At 53.0% G+C, this 14,515-nt stretch overlaps 1 protein-coding gene across 2 annotated transcripts in view; it reads left to right on the top strand.

Moving 5' to 3' along the window:
• Positions 1-4,227: 4,227 nt before the first annotated feature.
• The window catches only part of HPCAL1 (hippocalcin like 1), a 112,192-nt gene continuing 101,904 nt past the window's right edge, over positions 4,228-14,515 (top strand). Inside the window, exon 1 of one of the 2 annotated variants that reach the window (XM_059078423.2) lies at positions 4,228-4,609. The gene's annotated coding sequence lies outside the window, so the exon portion shown is untranslated. The remainder of the gene's footprint in view (positions 4,610-14,515) is intronic. The other variant, XM_059078422.2, reaches the window with a different exon arrangement.

The raw sequence follows: 14,515 nt of genomic DNA, 5'->3' as shown, positions 1-14,515 counted from the left end.
GGAGCAGGGGTTTGTGAGCTAGAACTTCATTTATTTGAAAGGACCTCCCCAGTAAGATACACACACTCAAGTTCAGCAAAGTAGTACAGATAGTTCTTTTAAACAGTATTTTTTCTGATGCCTGTGTGGGCCCAGCACAGTGACGCTGAGTCTGGCTTTAAACCTGGCTGTCACGGATTCTAATATGCGACCTTACATACCCCATTTCTCCAAGCAGAAGTGTCCTCATCTGCAAAATGGGGGGAAATAAGCTCAAGAATGTTAGATGTGGTATACGTAAAAGTGCTTCAAAAACAACATCGTACCCCAGACCTAGAAGACAAGCTGATGGTTACCGAAAGGGAGCTCTACTCAATATTTTGTAATAACCTATAAGGGAAAAGAATATGAAAAAGAATATATATATATATATATATATATATATATATATATATATATATATATAACAATCACTTTGCTGTACACCTGAAACATTGTATATCAACCATACTCCAATAAATTAAATAAATAAAAAAGAAGACAGACTCTAAAAACAAAATTGTACGTAAAAAATCAAATAGATGAAACTATTTAACATCTGTCTCATGCAGAAGGTGAATGGTAATTTCATCTCCAAGGGGATTTTAGAAATGATAACAAAAAGGCAGGTATTTTGTAATAACCTATAAGGGAAAAGAATCTGAAGAAGAATATGTATTTATATCTGAATCACTATCCTGTGCACCTGAAACACAGCATTGTAAATCAACTGCCCTTCAATTAAAAATAATCATAAAAGTCAGATATTATTAAGAATAATCAGAGTCATTCCTGCCTTTAAGTTTTCACAGCTATCATATGGAAAACAAGTCATATGACACCCGTTATGCGTTGAATTGTTTTCCTGTAAAGATGCTGATGTCCTCCTAACGGCTGGTACCTCTGAATGTGACCTTATTTGGAAATAGGGTCTTTGCAGTTGATTAAATTAAAGTGGGGTCATGAAGGTGGGCTCGAATTCAATGACTGGCGTCGTTATGAAAAGGGGGAATTTGGACAAAGAGACAGACACACAGAGGAAAGCTGACATGAAGATACAAGAAGACAGCCACCTGTGAGCCAAGAAACACCCGAGGCTACAGAAGCTAGGGGAGTGGCCTGAAAACACCCTCCCTCACAGCCCGCAGAAGGAACCGACCCTGCCCCTGCGACACCTTGATCTTGGACACTCAGCCTCCAGACTATGAGACAATAAATATCTGTAGTTTTTTTTTTTTTTTTTTTTTTTTTTTTAATATCTGTAGTTTAAGCCACCCAGTTTGTGGTACTTTGCTACCGAAGCCCCAGGAAACTAATGTAACACACTACTCTGAATTTGCTTGCTTTCTTGCTCTATTGATTAAATCCACATGTACTTATTGAGTGACCACTGCATGCTCTCCACGAAGCTTCATAAGGGGTATTGAAGGAGCTGCAGACACAGAAAGGAAGATTCTCGGTTGTATCTCACCTGAGGGAGAACATGCCTTCCTTAGAAGTTCAGAGAAGGTGGAAGTACATCTGAGCTGAGGGATGGAGGGCCAGGTGGGAGCTGAACTGAGTCTCAAGGGGACGGATAGGTGCCGGATTGGTGGGGAGAAAAGGGGAAGCCATGCCGGGGGAGAGAAGAGCCCGGGCAAAGGCGGTGAGGTCCAGGAACGTGCCCCGTCTGCTTCTGTGCTTTTCCAGGGCTTTCTCATCCTCCACCCTGCTTCTCTCCTGTGTCTATGTCTCCCCTCCTCATCTTTCTAGGCCCAGCAAGAACGTCACCTGCTCTGTGAGCCTCTTCTGGGCGGGTTTTGTGTGTCGTCATAGGTGGTCACAGCTCAGACCTTGATGACTGTGATTCCGATGCTCTGGTGGACATCTGTGGCCCTGTAACTGAGCTTCAAATTGTGTTCCGATCTCGTAGCAGAGACTTTGCAATGAGCTCACCAAAGGGACTGTTTTCTTCTGGGCACACAGGAGACTGTAATTCCCAGACCCTGTGCATTCAGGTGGGACCAGGTGGTTAATTCCGATCAGTGAATGAGGCGGATGTGATGTGTGCCTCCTCCGGGGCTGGCTCCTAAGGAACCCTGAGCCCCCCTCTCTCTTCCCTCATTGCTGGCTGGTAGCCGAGGGGCCAGTGGAGGCCTCAGAAGCCCTGAAGGAGGGTGGTGGACTCTCTAGATGGAAGGGCTAGGGTTCCGGAGTGCTTGTATGGACTCTTCTCCATGCCCCCCGACCTGCACTGAACCACACCCTGAGTGAGAAGTAGGGTCATGAGTGTGACCACAGAAGAACATAACCTGCCCCCACTACCCCAGGCTGATAGGCCTGGGCTGGGCATCTGAGTCAGGGCACCTCAGTTGTAACCCTACCCTCTGCGTGGGTATGCTACCAGAAGCCTAGGCAATGACCTTGGCCACTGGTCTTTGCTGAGAAGGAAAGATGGAGCCCTTGGGTGCCAGAGCTGGGTCCCGATGACGTCGCCACAGCCTGGCACTGCTCCTGCTGACGGCCACTACAGCATTTAACGCTGGCAGCAGGGCCCTAGGAAACGAACTCCCTCCAGGTTTAGTTCTATCATCCGTCTGCAGAGAGAGAGGTCTGGGCTCAGACCACCTTCTCTGCCAGCCCCCAGCCAGTTCCCCACAAAGCTGCCCGTCAGCATTTCTCTGTGCAGCCTCCTGTGTAGTGGGAATTCACTTACTGTGCTTTTGTGGAGGAGGATTTGAGGGAGGATTTGAGTTCTCCCCTGGAGACGCTAGAAAGACAGTTTGTCTCAGCCTAACACTAACTCTCAGCTCCACATTTATGGCTGTTTCTGTGGTTACCTTTCTTTGGGGATGTTTGGGGTGGGTGGTGATGGTACTGATGGGGGTGGTGTTGACGGTAGGGGTGGTGGTGATGGTGGTGGTGGGGGTGGTGGTGTTGGTAGAGGTGGGGGTGGTGGTGATGGTAGAGTTGGTGTTGGTGGTGGTGGTAGTGGTGGTGGTGGTGGTGATGGTAGAGGTGGTGGTGGTGGTGATGGTAGTGGAGGGGGTGGTGGTGATGGTAGTGGTGGTGGTGGTGGTAGTGGTGGTGGTGGTGGTAGTGGTGGTGGTGGTGGTAGAGGTGGGGGTGGTGGTGGTGGGGGTGGTAGTGGTGGTGGTGGTGGTGATGCTACGTAGAGGTGGTGGTGGTGGTGATGGTAGAGGTGGTGGTGGTGGTGATGGTAGAGGTGGTGGTGGTGGTGATGGTAGTGGAGGGGGTGGTGGTGATGGTAGTGGTGGTGGTGGTGGGGGTGGTGGTGATGGTAGAGGTGGTGGTGGTGGTGATGGTAGAGGTGGGGGTGGTGGTGATGGTAGTGGAGGGGGTGGTGGTGATGGTAGAGGTGGTGGTGGTGGTGATGGTAGTGGTTGAGGGTGTGGACATATTTGCTCTTCTATGACCCAGATTTTCTGGGACTGCTGGCAAGGGGTCTTGGGTAGCACAGACCCTGATGTTTTCCTGCTAGCTGCTGACGCCAGTGCCATGGCAGGCAGACAGGAAAGTTTGCAGGAGACACCTGTCCACCTCTCCAAGACCCAGGGACTCTGAGTCCCTGGGACTAAGATGGCAACCAAGCCCCTTCCTTAGCAGAGACTGAAGACCCACAGCGTGTCAAGGAGGGAAGGGCCCGAAGAAGCCCGTTCCTTGTCCCATCCATTTTATGGGTGGGGAAACCGAGGCCGAGGGAGTCCAAGGGATTTGTCAAAATGGCCTAGAGTCAGCAAAGGCAACCAGAACTGGAACCCAGGCCTCGGTTCTCTTGGCCCCGGGCTCCTTCCCTGAACGAGGCGCGGGAATGCTTGTGGCATCTGCTCACGGGACGGGTGGTGAAGGGGACCAGAGGAGCCTGGCAGGCAGCCTGGGACGACTGAAGCCTTTTCCCCTACTGGGCCACCCGGGCCGCACTTCCGGAAGAGGGCCCGGGGTCGGTCCCTCCCGGGTGCCGCCTCCAGGCCTCTCCCACACCCTCAGGCCAGAGGCCAAAGGTTAGGGAGGCGGAGCCGGTGCTTGGCTCCGCCCCTGCTCCGAGATCCACGCGGGGCTGAGACCGGGTCAAGGTCTCAGCCGGGCAGAGAGTGCGCTAGAGAGGAGCAAGGGGCCGGCGTTGGAAGAGCGGAGGCCGGGCGCTGCAGGGCCATCAGGGGGCGTGGTTAGGGACGGGGGCGTGACCTGAGTGGGTTGGTGGGCGTGGCTAAATCGGGGCGTGGTCGAGGCGGGGGCGGGTCCACAGGAAACTTGAGCTCCCGCCCCGCCTCCGCGCCCCGCCTTCGCGTCCCTTCCTTCCCGGGTCTGGCAGGCGGGCCGCGGCGACTGCAGACGGCGGACTGGCGGATCGGAGGACTGGCGGGCACCTCCACTTCGCTCTCTCCCTCACTGCCGGCTTCCTTTTGTCTTTCTGGGAGGAGATGAGCGCAGGGCCGGCGCGGCGGCTGCGGGCGCACGGAGGCCCACGCTCCTAGGCACCCTTTCCGGCCTCGGCGCGCTCGCCCCTCGCAGCGGCCCGCGCCCGCCCCAGCGCCGGTGGCTCGGAACTTGGGCTCGGGGAGCCGGAGGATCGCGTCCTGCGACGGAGCAGGTAGGAAAGGGGCGGGCTGCAGGGAGTACGGGCGTGTGCACCGGCGTGCGCTGCCATCGGGCTCTCTGCGTGTGTGTGTGCGTGTGTGTGTTGAGGGGTGATTGTGTTTCTCTGCGCGGTGGAGTTGTGGGTGACTGAGTACGGTGGTGTATCCCTGGAATGGCGTGTCCTCGTGGGGATCCGTGTGTGCAGTTGGATGTGCACATTTGGGGCTGCGTTTGTGGAATTGTGTGTCGGGGCGCAGTTGCTGGTGGGGACCGGGGCGGGGAGCGTGTCGTGTGTGAGCGGCTGTGCGTGAGGCGCGTGTGGCAGGGTGGGAGTGGGCGGTCCACCCCGAGCGCGGAGCCCGGGGTCCCGGCCGGCCGGCCCAGTGCGGACGGAGTACAGAGCCCCGGAGGATAGCTGGGATCCGAGGGGGCAGCCCGGGCTAGCCCTGCCCGGGGACAGGTCCGCGCGGCCCACGTGAGGCTCCTGTGTGCTCTGGCGAGGGGAGGGGGCCCTGGCGGCGGCCATCTGCTCCCCCTTCCCCAGGCGGAGGGCGACGTACAGAGCCCTGCTGCGGAGTTAGGAGCCCTGGCATCGCGCTGCGACCTGGGCCCGACACGCCACCTTCCCGGGTCGCGGTGTTCTTATCAAATGGGGACAGTTCCTCCCTCGGGGTCTGTCGTGACGGTTAAAATGAGAACCACTAAAGATAGCTCTCGGCCCAGTGCCTGGCACATAGTAGGTGTTAATGTTAATTGGATTAGCGTCTCTCTTTAAAAAAACCTTTTGTTTTCTTTATCGTGGGTGGGACTCTCACACACCCCCCCCCCGCCACCCCGCGTGTGTTTGTGCCTCACTCGCCGTCCTAACTTAACCATGAAGCTCCGAGATTCGAGAAAGTTTAGGCTGCGTGCTGCGCCGCTTCCCCGCCGCAGCTCCCGGGCGGCGCCGCCTCGAAGGTGCGGTAGCGCGCAGCGCGGGGCGCCGGCTCTTCTCCAGCTGCGAAGGCTCCGGCGCCCGAGCGGGGGTCCCTCTCCTGGCCGAAGGCAGAGGCTGCGGAAGTCTGGAGCCCTTTTGTTCAACAAGTGCCTAGTCCCCGGGGCGTGCACATCTGCAATCTGAGAGCCCCGGTGTGAAGTGGCGCTCCCCGCAGAGACGGATCTCGGGCTCCCAGGGTACCCTGGCCAGGCCTGGTCACGCCGAAGGCTGCCCCCTTTTCCTCCCCTCCAACACCGATTCCCCCTAGAGGAGCATGATTGCCGGATCGGCGAGTCCTGCCTTAGGCCCTGGCATTGAACACCCTCTGGATACCGCCCCCCGCCCCCGCCCCGTCAACGGCAGTCCCTCTCCCTTTGATCAGCCTTACTTAGGAGTCTGAGGGTCTGCATCCTAGTCCCACGCCTTAATTTTTAAATTGTTTAGTTTCACACCTACTACTCATTGAACTGCAGTGGATGTGCACACAGCTCTAAGCACGGTTCTCTCTCTGGCGGAGTCCTGCCAGCAACACAGCGCTTGCTCAGTCAGACCCAGCAGGGTGAGCTGGCCAGGGCTGCTCTGCCGCTTTCTGCCGCAGCCAGTGATTCCTTCCCTCCATCTCTGGTTTCTTTCCCTCAGGAGGACCCTTCCCGGTAGGGAAAAAAAACCCACTTCGCCAAGGGAGCAGCTGACCTCATGGTACATGAGGTTGTTAAAATGAAGTGCCGGCACGGAGTGGGCAGGGCCTGCGTTTGGGTCTGGGTGCCTTTCCAAGTATCAGGTGCTCCCGGTTGGTGTTCTCAAGGAAGCTTGTTCAGGCTTTTATGACACAGTGGCAGAAACCTCTGGTTTGTCTTCCACCAGGACCGAAGCCCTGAGATCTCAACAGTGATTGCAGGTCAGGGGAACGAATAAGCTAATTTGTTATCCTGATTTGGTGTCAGGAGCGTACTTAGAATGGAACCTGCTTTTTGTGCTTCATAAAATGATTTTATATCCTAGAGGAGAGAAGGCTCTTGATCTGAATCCTATTCTCTTCCCCAAAATCCAATTCAATAATAATAATAAAAAATCAGCCTGATTTTCTCTGCTCAGAAGACAGACCAAAAGCTGGGATTTTTTTCCCCTTAGTTAAAACCAGCCCTTTGCCTTAAGGAAACCAGTGTTTTGGCCCTCGATCTATTTCTGTTTCACTTTTGAAAGCGCCTGTAATTACCGAGCTCTTGAGGTTTTATTGGATAATGTGCCAGAGGGAAGGGCCAGGGGCTCTGCCTCCTGCTTGCCGTGGGCAGTGGGTCTCTCGCCTTGCCTGCTCCATTTGCATTCCGATTTTCGTAAGTTGGAAAATAGATGTCAACGTGCGATAATAATTTGGGAGACCTGGCTTTGGGAATCAGATGTCCGGAAGGTCATATTCTTGTGGAGAAACAAGAATAAGTCAAAACCCCAGAAGAACAAAGATTTGCCCCGACTCTAGCCAATGACCCATTCATTTCCAATAAGCCCTTCTAGAGAGAGACTCTAGAGGAGTAAAAAGCTTGGACGAATTCCTTCACAATTTGTCCTAATGTCCCTTTCTGGCCTCAGGGCTGTGCAGAATTAGAAATCCAAGTGACAGAAGGGCAAGGAGTGGGGCCCCCGTTGGCCCCAGCCTGGGCCTTGCACTCACCAAGCCCCATTTCTACTTGGAGCTGCTGTGGAGGTTCATCTGGTAAAGAGGCGGTGTGTTATCATCTGGGGCTGGCACACCCCTCTTTTCAGGGCTCTGTGTGCACAATTCCAAGGTCACCATTCACATAAAACGGCATGGTGAGGGACTTCCCTGGCGGTCCAGTGGTTAAGACCTCGCCTTCCAATGCAGGGGGTGCGGGTTTGATCCCCGGTCGGGGAGCTAAGATCCCGCGGTAATCCCGTGGTTTTCTCGTGGCCAGAAAACCAAAACATAAAACAGCAGCAGTATTGCAACAAATTTAATGAAGACTTTAAAAATGGTCCACATCAAAAAAAAAAAAAAAAAAAAGTCTTTAAAAACAAAACAAAACAAAAAACACCATAGTGAGTGTTCGTCTCTCAGGGTTAGTCTGTATTCCCCTTATTCCCACAGGCCTCCCCCAGACTTACTCTAAGACCTTGCATTGCCACTTGGAAGTGGTAGAGTGCCAAGGTCAGATAATCCAGGGTACTAATAAGGAGCCCCAGAGTTTATTTGGCATCACATAGCAAGCTGCTTGATAGCCAAAATTTTATCTGGGTTGGGGATTGGGTTTGTATTAGAATTTAGCATTCCAGCAAGCCCTAAACCATGCTTGTTTGTTGCAGGATAATGCTTCCAATTTATGAGTTGCCAGCCCAGGCTTGATGGGGGATTATGTGTGTTTTGCTGGTTTGTCAGCCCCTGATGTCGTCGTGCTTGGGAAAGGAGGGCACTTGGAGACTTAATCATGCTCTACTTTAGGACTCGCCATTATCCCACAGTCTCATTGGGTTCCTTTCATGTTTTCATGCCCACACGCAAGTCTGCGCATCTGTGCACCTCACGTGGCTCCTGTCCTCTTCCCTTTGGGTTGAGTTTCTAATCAGGGGATGACAGAGGGTAATTGTATATGGAGATAGCAGAGCAGGTTTTTTAGGGCCTCTCGGTGCCACTTGCCCCATGGAAAGAAAAAGCTCTTTCTTTCAAATCACTTTCCACCAGAAAGAAAAAAAATCCGTTGGAATCTACTGGTGTGGGTTTAATGTAACTTCAGGTAATCAATACAGTTTGACAGGTGGAACATTTCTTAGGCACTGAGCAAGGTGCAAGTCTAAAGAATTAAAAAGAAAAAAATCATCTGAAAAGCTCAGTGAATCCTCTAAGAGAGCCTTGCCTGGCCATGTCGTTTCAAGTCTAATTGAATTTCAGAGGCAATGCTTCATATCTTTGCGTTCATGACACGTGACTAACTAAAGACACTTTCGGAGAGGCCTCAGGCTCCCTCCCCTGCCCGCATCAGGGCTGCAACGATGCCTTCTTTTACCTTTTCATTTTCCTTTATAAGCCTAGTGTACCCTGCCCCTAGACCCCTGCTTGCTAATCCAGTAGCTGCGTTTTCTGGATATTTGTTTCTTTTTAGAGTCTTAGTACAACCCAGGCTGGCAGGAAGCCAGAAGACTGGAGTAGGGGTGCTGGCATCAGCCTCACTGGCCTCATTAGACGAGAAGTCTTCTTTGAGGAGCTAGTGATGTGTTTCTGACCCTTGGTTAAGAAAGACTCAGCATTGTTAAATTCTGACTCTTTGGATAAAGTAGCCATGGTTCTGGACACAGGAAAAAAGCTTTTGGAGGTATGCAGTTCCCCTCTTGAAAGTCTTCCCTGATTGAATACACTGTTGCCCTAGCCGACGTCCTCCCTTGCTGTGTGTCCCCTTCAGCAAGGGAAGTGTCCCCTTGGTCAGGCACCTGCGGTCACGTCTGTGCACTGACAGTGAGCTCTCCCACCGCCCTGACCCAGTGCTGTGTGTGTGCTCTGTGCTACGACATGTCAAAGCAGAGCCCGGAGCCCACCGCCCCCTGCCCTTCCCCCATTTCCCCACCCATCTAATGGGTCAGACCTCTGCTGCCCAGCCCTCCTCCCCATCCCCACGCCCGGCAAAGCCTCGTCCCTTAGGCTGGAGCTCGGCTTCCATTTCATCCTGTCCCTTTCCACCACCACCCCCAACCCCCCGGTTCAGTCTCTTCCGCACTGACTTCTTCTGAACACCTACTGTGGCCTTGCTTCAAGCTGGGCTCCGAAAGCGGGGCACGGGCTTCATCCCTGGCCCTGAGAGCTTGGTCTTGGGCTGGGGGTGGGGAGAACATCTAGTGAGCTTGGTGGAATTGACAGGTGCTGGGAGGGCAGCTCCTGCCCTGGCCCGGGCCTGGGGAAAAGCCTCGGGAGGAGGTGTCTGGAGGGAGGTGGGGGAGTGGAGCGGCTGGAGGTGGGACAGTGAGGGTGAGGCCAGGCAGGTGGGCACAGCGTCTTTCTTCTCTCCCAGCCAGACTTGATCCACTAAACTCCTACTCGATCTTAAAAAATTTCTTTTTCAATTAACCGCTTTATTGAGGTGTAATTTATATACCACAGAGTGTACCCATTTAAAGTGTATTAGTAGGACTTCCCTGTTGGCTCAGTGGTTGAGAATCCGCCTGCCAATGCAGGGGACGCGGGTTCGCGCCCCGGTCCGGGAAGATCCCACATGCCGCGGAGCAACTAAGCCCGTGTGCCACAACTCCTGAGCCTGCGCTCTAGAGCCCGCGAGCCACGACTACTGAGCTAGTGTGCCACAACTGCTGAAGCCTGTGCACCTAGAGCCCGTGTTCCGCAACAAGAGAAGCCTGCGCACCGCAACGAAGAGTAGCCCCAGCTCGCCGCAACTAGAGAATGCCCGCGCGCAGCAACGAAGACCCAACGCAGCCAAAAAAAAAAAAAAAAAGTGTATTGTTAGATGGGACTTCCCTGGTGGTCCAGTGGTTAGGACTCTGAGCTTTCACTGCCGCGGGTGAAGGTTCTATCTCTGATGGGGATCCCGCATGCTGCACAGCGTGGCCCCCCCCCCCCCAAAAAAAAGTATTATTCGATACTTTTCAGTAAACTTACAGAGTTGTGCAACTGTCACCGCAATCCAGTTTTAGAGCGTTTCCCTCGGCCCCGGAAGGCTCCCTTGTGCCCATTAGCTGTCACTCCGTGTTCCCACTCCTGGCCCCGGGCACCTACCCTCCGGCTTTCTGTCTCTAGATTTGCCTTTTCTTCCTATGGTTCCTTTTATAGATTTGGCTCAAGGGTCCCCTCTGGGACGCCTTCCAGGAGTCTTCCAGTTAGAATTGGCTTCTCCGTCAGGCTGCTGAAGTAGCCAGTGCTGTCTCCCTGTGGGTCGGGGAGCTCTTTGAAGGAGCCTCAGGTCTTACTTGGCCCCTCATCTGTCACCTAGCACAGCGCCGGGCACCTGGGATGCCCAGAGCATGTTGGCTGGACTAACTGAAGTTGCCTCCCTCACGTTTCTTTTGTGAACTCCTGAGTATCCAGCAAAGTGTTGGAATGTCAAGTACAGGGTGTGCAATTGTGTTGTGAGGCCCTGCTACCTTATCTTGTTGCAGCAGGAACATGTGAGGCAAATGGGATCAAACCCATTTTTTAAAATGAAAATGTGGAGGATGCCCAGGGCATAATAAGTAGCCCGAAGCCATTGGTAGAAGCAGCAAGAATTAAACCTTCTCTTCCATGCCTATTAGGTAGTAAGGAGATGCCCTTCTGTGGCTTTTCCTGCCATCACCTCCCAGGCAATGTAATTTCCTTCGAGGGCATGAGTGGTACAGGACGCAGCTTCCTTTGCCCCAGTACTTGGCCGGGTAGGAGTGACTCAGTTTAAGTGTGTAGACGTGCAGAGAAGTTTCTTGGTCAATAGATGTGGAAGAAGGCCCTGAAGGGAGGGAGGGGGTGCATGCGCCTCCATACATTGTGCGTTTCAGAAGTCTCTTCCTGTGTCATTTTTTAAAAAATTAATTAATTTTGGCTGCGTTGGGTCTTCGTTGCTGCGCACAGGATTTCTCTACTTGTGGCGAGCGGGGGCTACTCTTCGTCGCGGTGTGCGGGCCTCTCATTGCAGTGGCTTCTCTTGCTGCGGAGCACGGGCTCTAGGGGCGTGGGTTTCAGTAGTTGTGGTTCACAGGTTCAGTAGTTGTGGCGCTCGGGCTTAGTTGCTCTGCGGCATGTGGGATCTTCCCAGACCAGGGCTCGAACCTGTGTCTCCTGCACTGGCAGGTGGATTCCTAACCCCTGCGCCGCCAGGGAAGCCCCCTCTTGTGTCAGTTTTGTTCTTTGAGGAAAGTAGCAGGGGAGGAGATCCCATTTTACAAACGTGCAGCCTTAGACACAGAAATTGTGTACCCAGTGTATATAGGTCGATCTGGGTCTGGTGTGTAGATCACCAGGTCACAAATGGTCTCTACCACTCACTGATGCAGAGACCTTTCACCGTGGACGCTGAGAGTGTCTTGTTTCTTCCTGAAGGATGGGGGCTGTTAGACCCTATTTTTCAGAATATCCCAGGGGAAAGACCAGGCAGACCGGGGTTCTAGTCAGTCTCTGCTCTGTTGTTTATTGGCTGAGTGACCCTTTCTGAGTTTGCTCATGTGAGAAAAGGGGTTCTGGGCCCCCATCAGACAATCTCATGAAACCTGGATGTAGAAGACCCAGTTGAGTCTGGCTGGTCACATGTCTGGGAAATGGAGGCTGCTGCAGGGCTTCCTCAGCAATAAATGTTTCTTTCCAAATTCAGGTTTATTAGGCGTATTTTGACCCAGACTGTAGCAGCAAAAGGCACATGACATGAGAGCCTGTGAATGTGTGCGCCAAGGGTCCTGGAAGGGAGCCGGGAGGGTCATGATGTGGAGTTTGGGGAGCTGCCATGTTGGATTGTCCCAGCTCGCGTCTCCCGCAAAGCGTCGCTCGGGGTCCCTGATGCAGCCACAGTGACCTTGAACTTGGGGGGGAGGGCGGCGCCTAGAGAGAGACCTGTGGGTTATTCCTCCGACATTAGGAGGCCCAGACCCCCTACTCCCCTGCCCCCTTGGGCACTTGGAAAGCATGTATTAGTTTGGATGCGTGGGTGCCAGTGGGCTGAAGGGGGGCACTCCTGGCGCCATTGGCAGAGTTATGATTCTGAGCAGCCGTAGGTGTGGATCACAGAGCTGTTTTCCCTCCAGCAGCAAAATGCTCAGGTCTCTGCTTCCTTCCTGTGCATGTGACAGACGTTTCCAGAAAACAGAATTGACGACAGCTCCCCACCCTTCCCTGTCCCTGCCGTCCTTTCTCTCTGCGGCGCTGTAATCCACTTTTGGAGGGAAGTGAGAACCTCTCCAAATCAATCACCCGGGTTTAAAGACAGTCGTTTCCAGTGTCGTGCCGTTGCGTGTGTTGACGGGCGTGGCTGAGTGAGCCGGTGGGGGGTCCCCTGAGGGGCGGGCCTGGTGGCGGGCTCACCCCCTCTCTCGCTCTCAGCCCTGGCCGGAGCGGGCGGCGGCGGCGGCGGCAGGGCTGAGGCTTTATTAAAAATCCCTCAGTCGTGCGCTGCCAGTGACACGCTTTGTGACGCAGCCTGGACGGCCGGGCTCAGCGTCCCGGGCTGGGAGCCCGCCCGTGCTGGCCGCTGCGGCTCGTTTGGGTGTGTTTCTCCTTCCCGGTGAGGAAAGGTACAAACAGGCCTCGGACAGACGCTAAGTCCCGGCTTTCCTTCGTGCCAGAACTTTGGCAGTCTTATTCTCGGGGGATGGCTTTTTTTCTCGTCTTTCTCTCTAAAGACAGGAGGATAAAGGATTACTGCTTTTATTAGCCTGCGTTCCTGGTGATGTGCTTTCCCCCGACCTCGAGACAATACGGCCTGGCTGATCGTTCTCAGAGCTATAGCTGTAAAGGGAAAGCTTGTGCGTTTGGGCATTATTTTCAACGTGGGTGGTGGAGGTGGGGCACAGGTAAGGGACTCCGCGTCCTCGGGGCCAGGGACCCTCAAGCAGTGTAAAGGTCTCACTGTGCTCCTTGCACTGTAACTCCGTCCCCCTGGGTGTTGTCCTGGGCCAGTTGCTGGCTTCGCAGTACAGCCACATCCTCCTCCTCGTCGCCCGTCACTGGAACCCCGTCACTGTCCGCCTCGTCGCCCGTCACCGTCACTGGCATCACTGTGTCATCACCATTCAGTCTCAGCATTGCTTCCCAAACTTTGGCTACTGCATCACATAGCCCATGTCTGCTGAATTAGCTGTTCTTTGGGGGGACGCCCCCTAGTGTTAGGGGGGTAGTGAGGGGAGTTACGAGGGGATAGTGGTAGGCACAGAGGACCCGAGTGGGTGCAAGTGGCCTCATGAGAATAACTAATCTGTAAGATTCTTGGAAAAATCTCACCTGTGATGATTAATTTTATGTGTCAGATTACATTTTATTTTTTAATGTTATGTGACAGGGCTAAGGGATGCCCAGGCAGCTGGTAAACCACTATGTATGGGATGTATAGGTATGTCTGTGAGGGTGTCTCTGAAAGAAATTAGCATTTGGTTCAATAGACAGAGTAAAGAAGATTGCCATCACCATTGTGGGTGGGTGTCATCTAATCCACTGAGGCCCTGAGTAGAACAGAAAGGCCGAGGAAGGAGAAATTGGCTCTTTCTCTTGAGCTAAGACATGTATCTTCTCCTGTCCTTGGACTTCAGTGTTCCTGGTTCTTGGGCCTCTGGATGTGAACTGGGACTTACACCACTGGCTTTCTTGGTTCTCCAGCTCGTACATGGCAGATTGTAGGACTTCTTGGCCTCAAATTGAGCCAATTTCTGTAATAAATCTATCTGTATATGTATATACAGTAGTTCCCCCATATCAGTGGTTTCACTTTCCAAGGTTGAAACCTTGGAAATTCAATTACCTGTGCTCAACTGTGGTCCAAAAATGTTAAATGGAAAATTCTAGAAATAATTCCTAAGCTTAAAATTTTGTGATGGGTGAACAGTATGGAGATTCCTCAAAAAACTGAAAATAGAACCACCGTACGACCCAGCAATCCCATTACTGGGCATATACCCTGAGAAAACCATAATTCAAAAAGAAGCATGTACCACAATGTTCACTGCAGCTCTATTTACAATAGCCAGGACATGGAAGCAACCTAAGGGTCCATCAACAGATGAATGGATAGAGGATGTGGCACATACGTATAATGGAATATTCCTCAGCCGTAAAAAGAAATGAAATTGAGTTATTTGTAGTGAGGTGGATGGACCTAGAGACTGTCAGAGTGAAGTAAGTCAGCAAGAGAAAAACAAATACCGAATGCTAACACATATATATGGAATCTTAAGAAAAAGAAAAAAGGTTCTGAAGAACCTAGGGGCAGGACAGGAATAAAGACGCAGACGTAGAGAATGGACTTGAGGACACGGGGA

Source organism: Kogia breviceps, chromosome 11 (assembly GCF_026419965.1).
Source record: "Kogia breviceps isolate mKogBre1 chromosome 11, mKogBre1 haplotype 1, whole genome shotgun sequence".
NCBI lineage: Eukaryota > Metazoa > Chordata > Mammalia > Artiodactyla > Physeteridae > Kogia > Kogia breviceps.
Note: the sequence above shows the minus strand (reverse complement) of the source record. Positions and strands in the feature narration are given on the sequence as shown.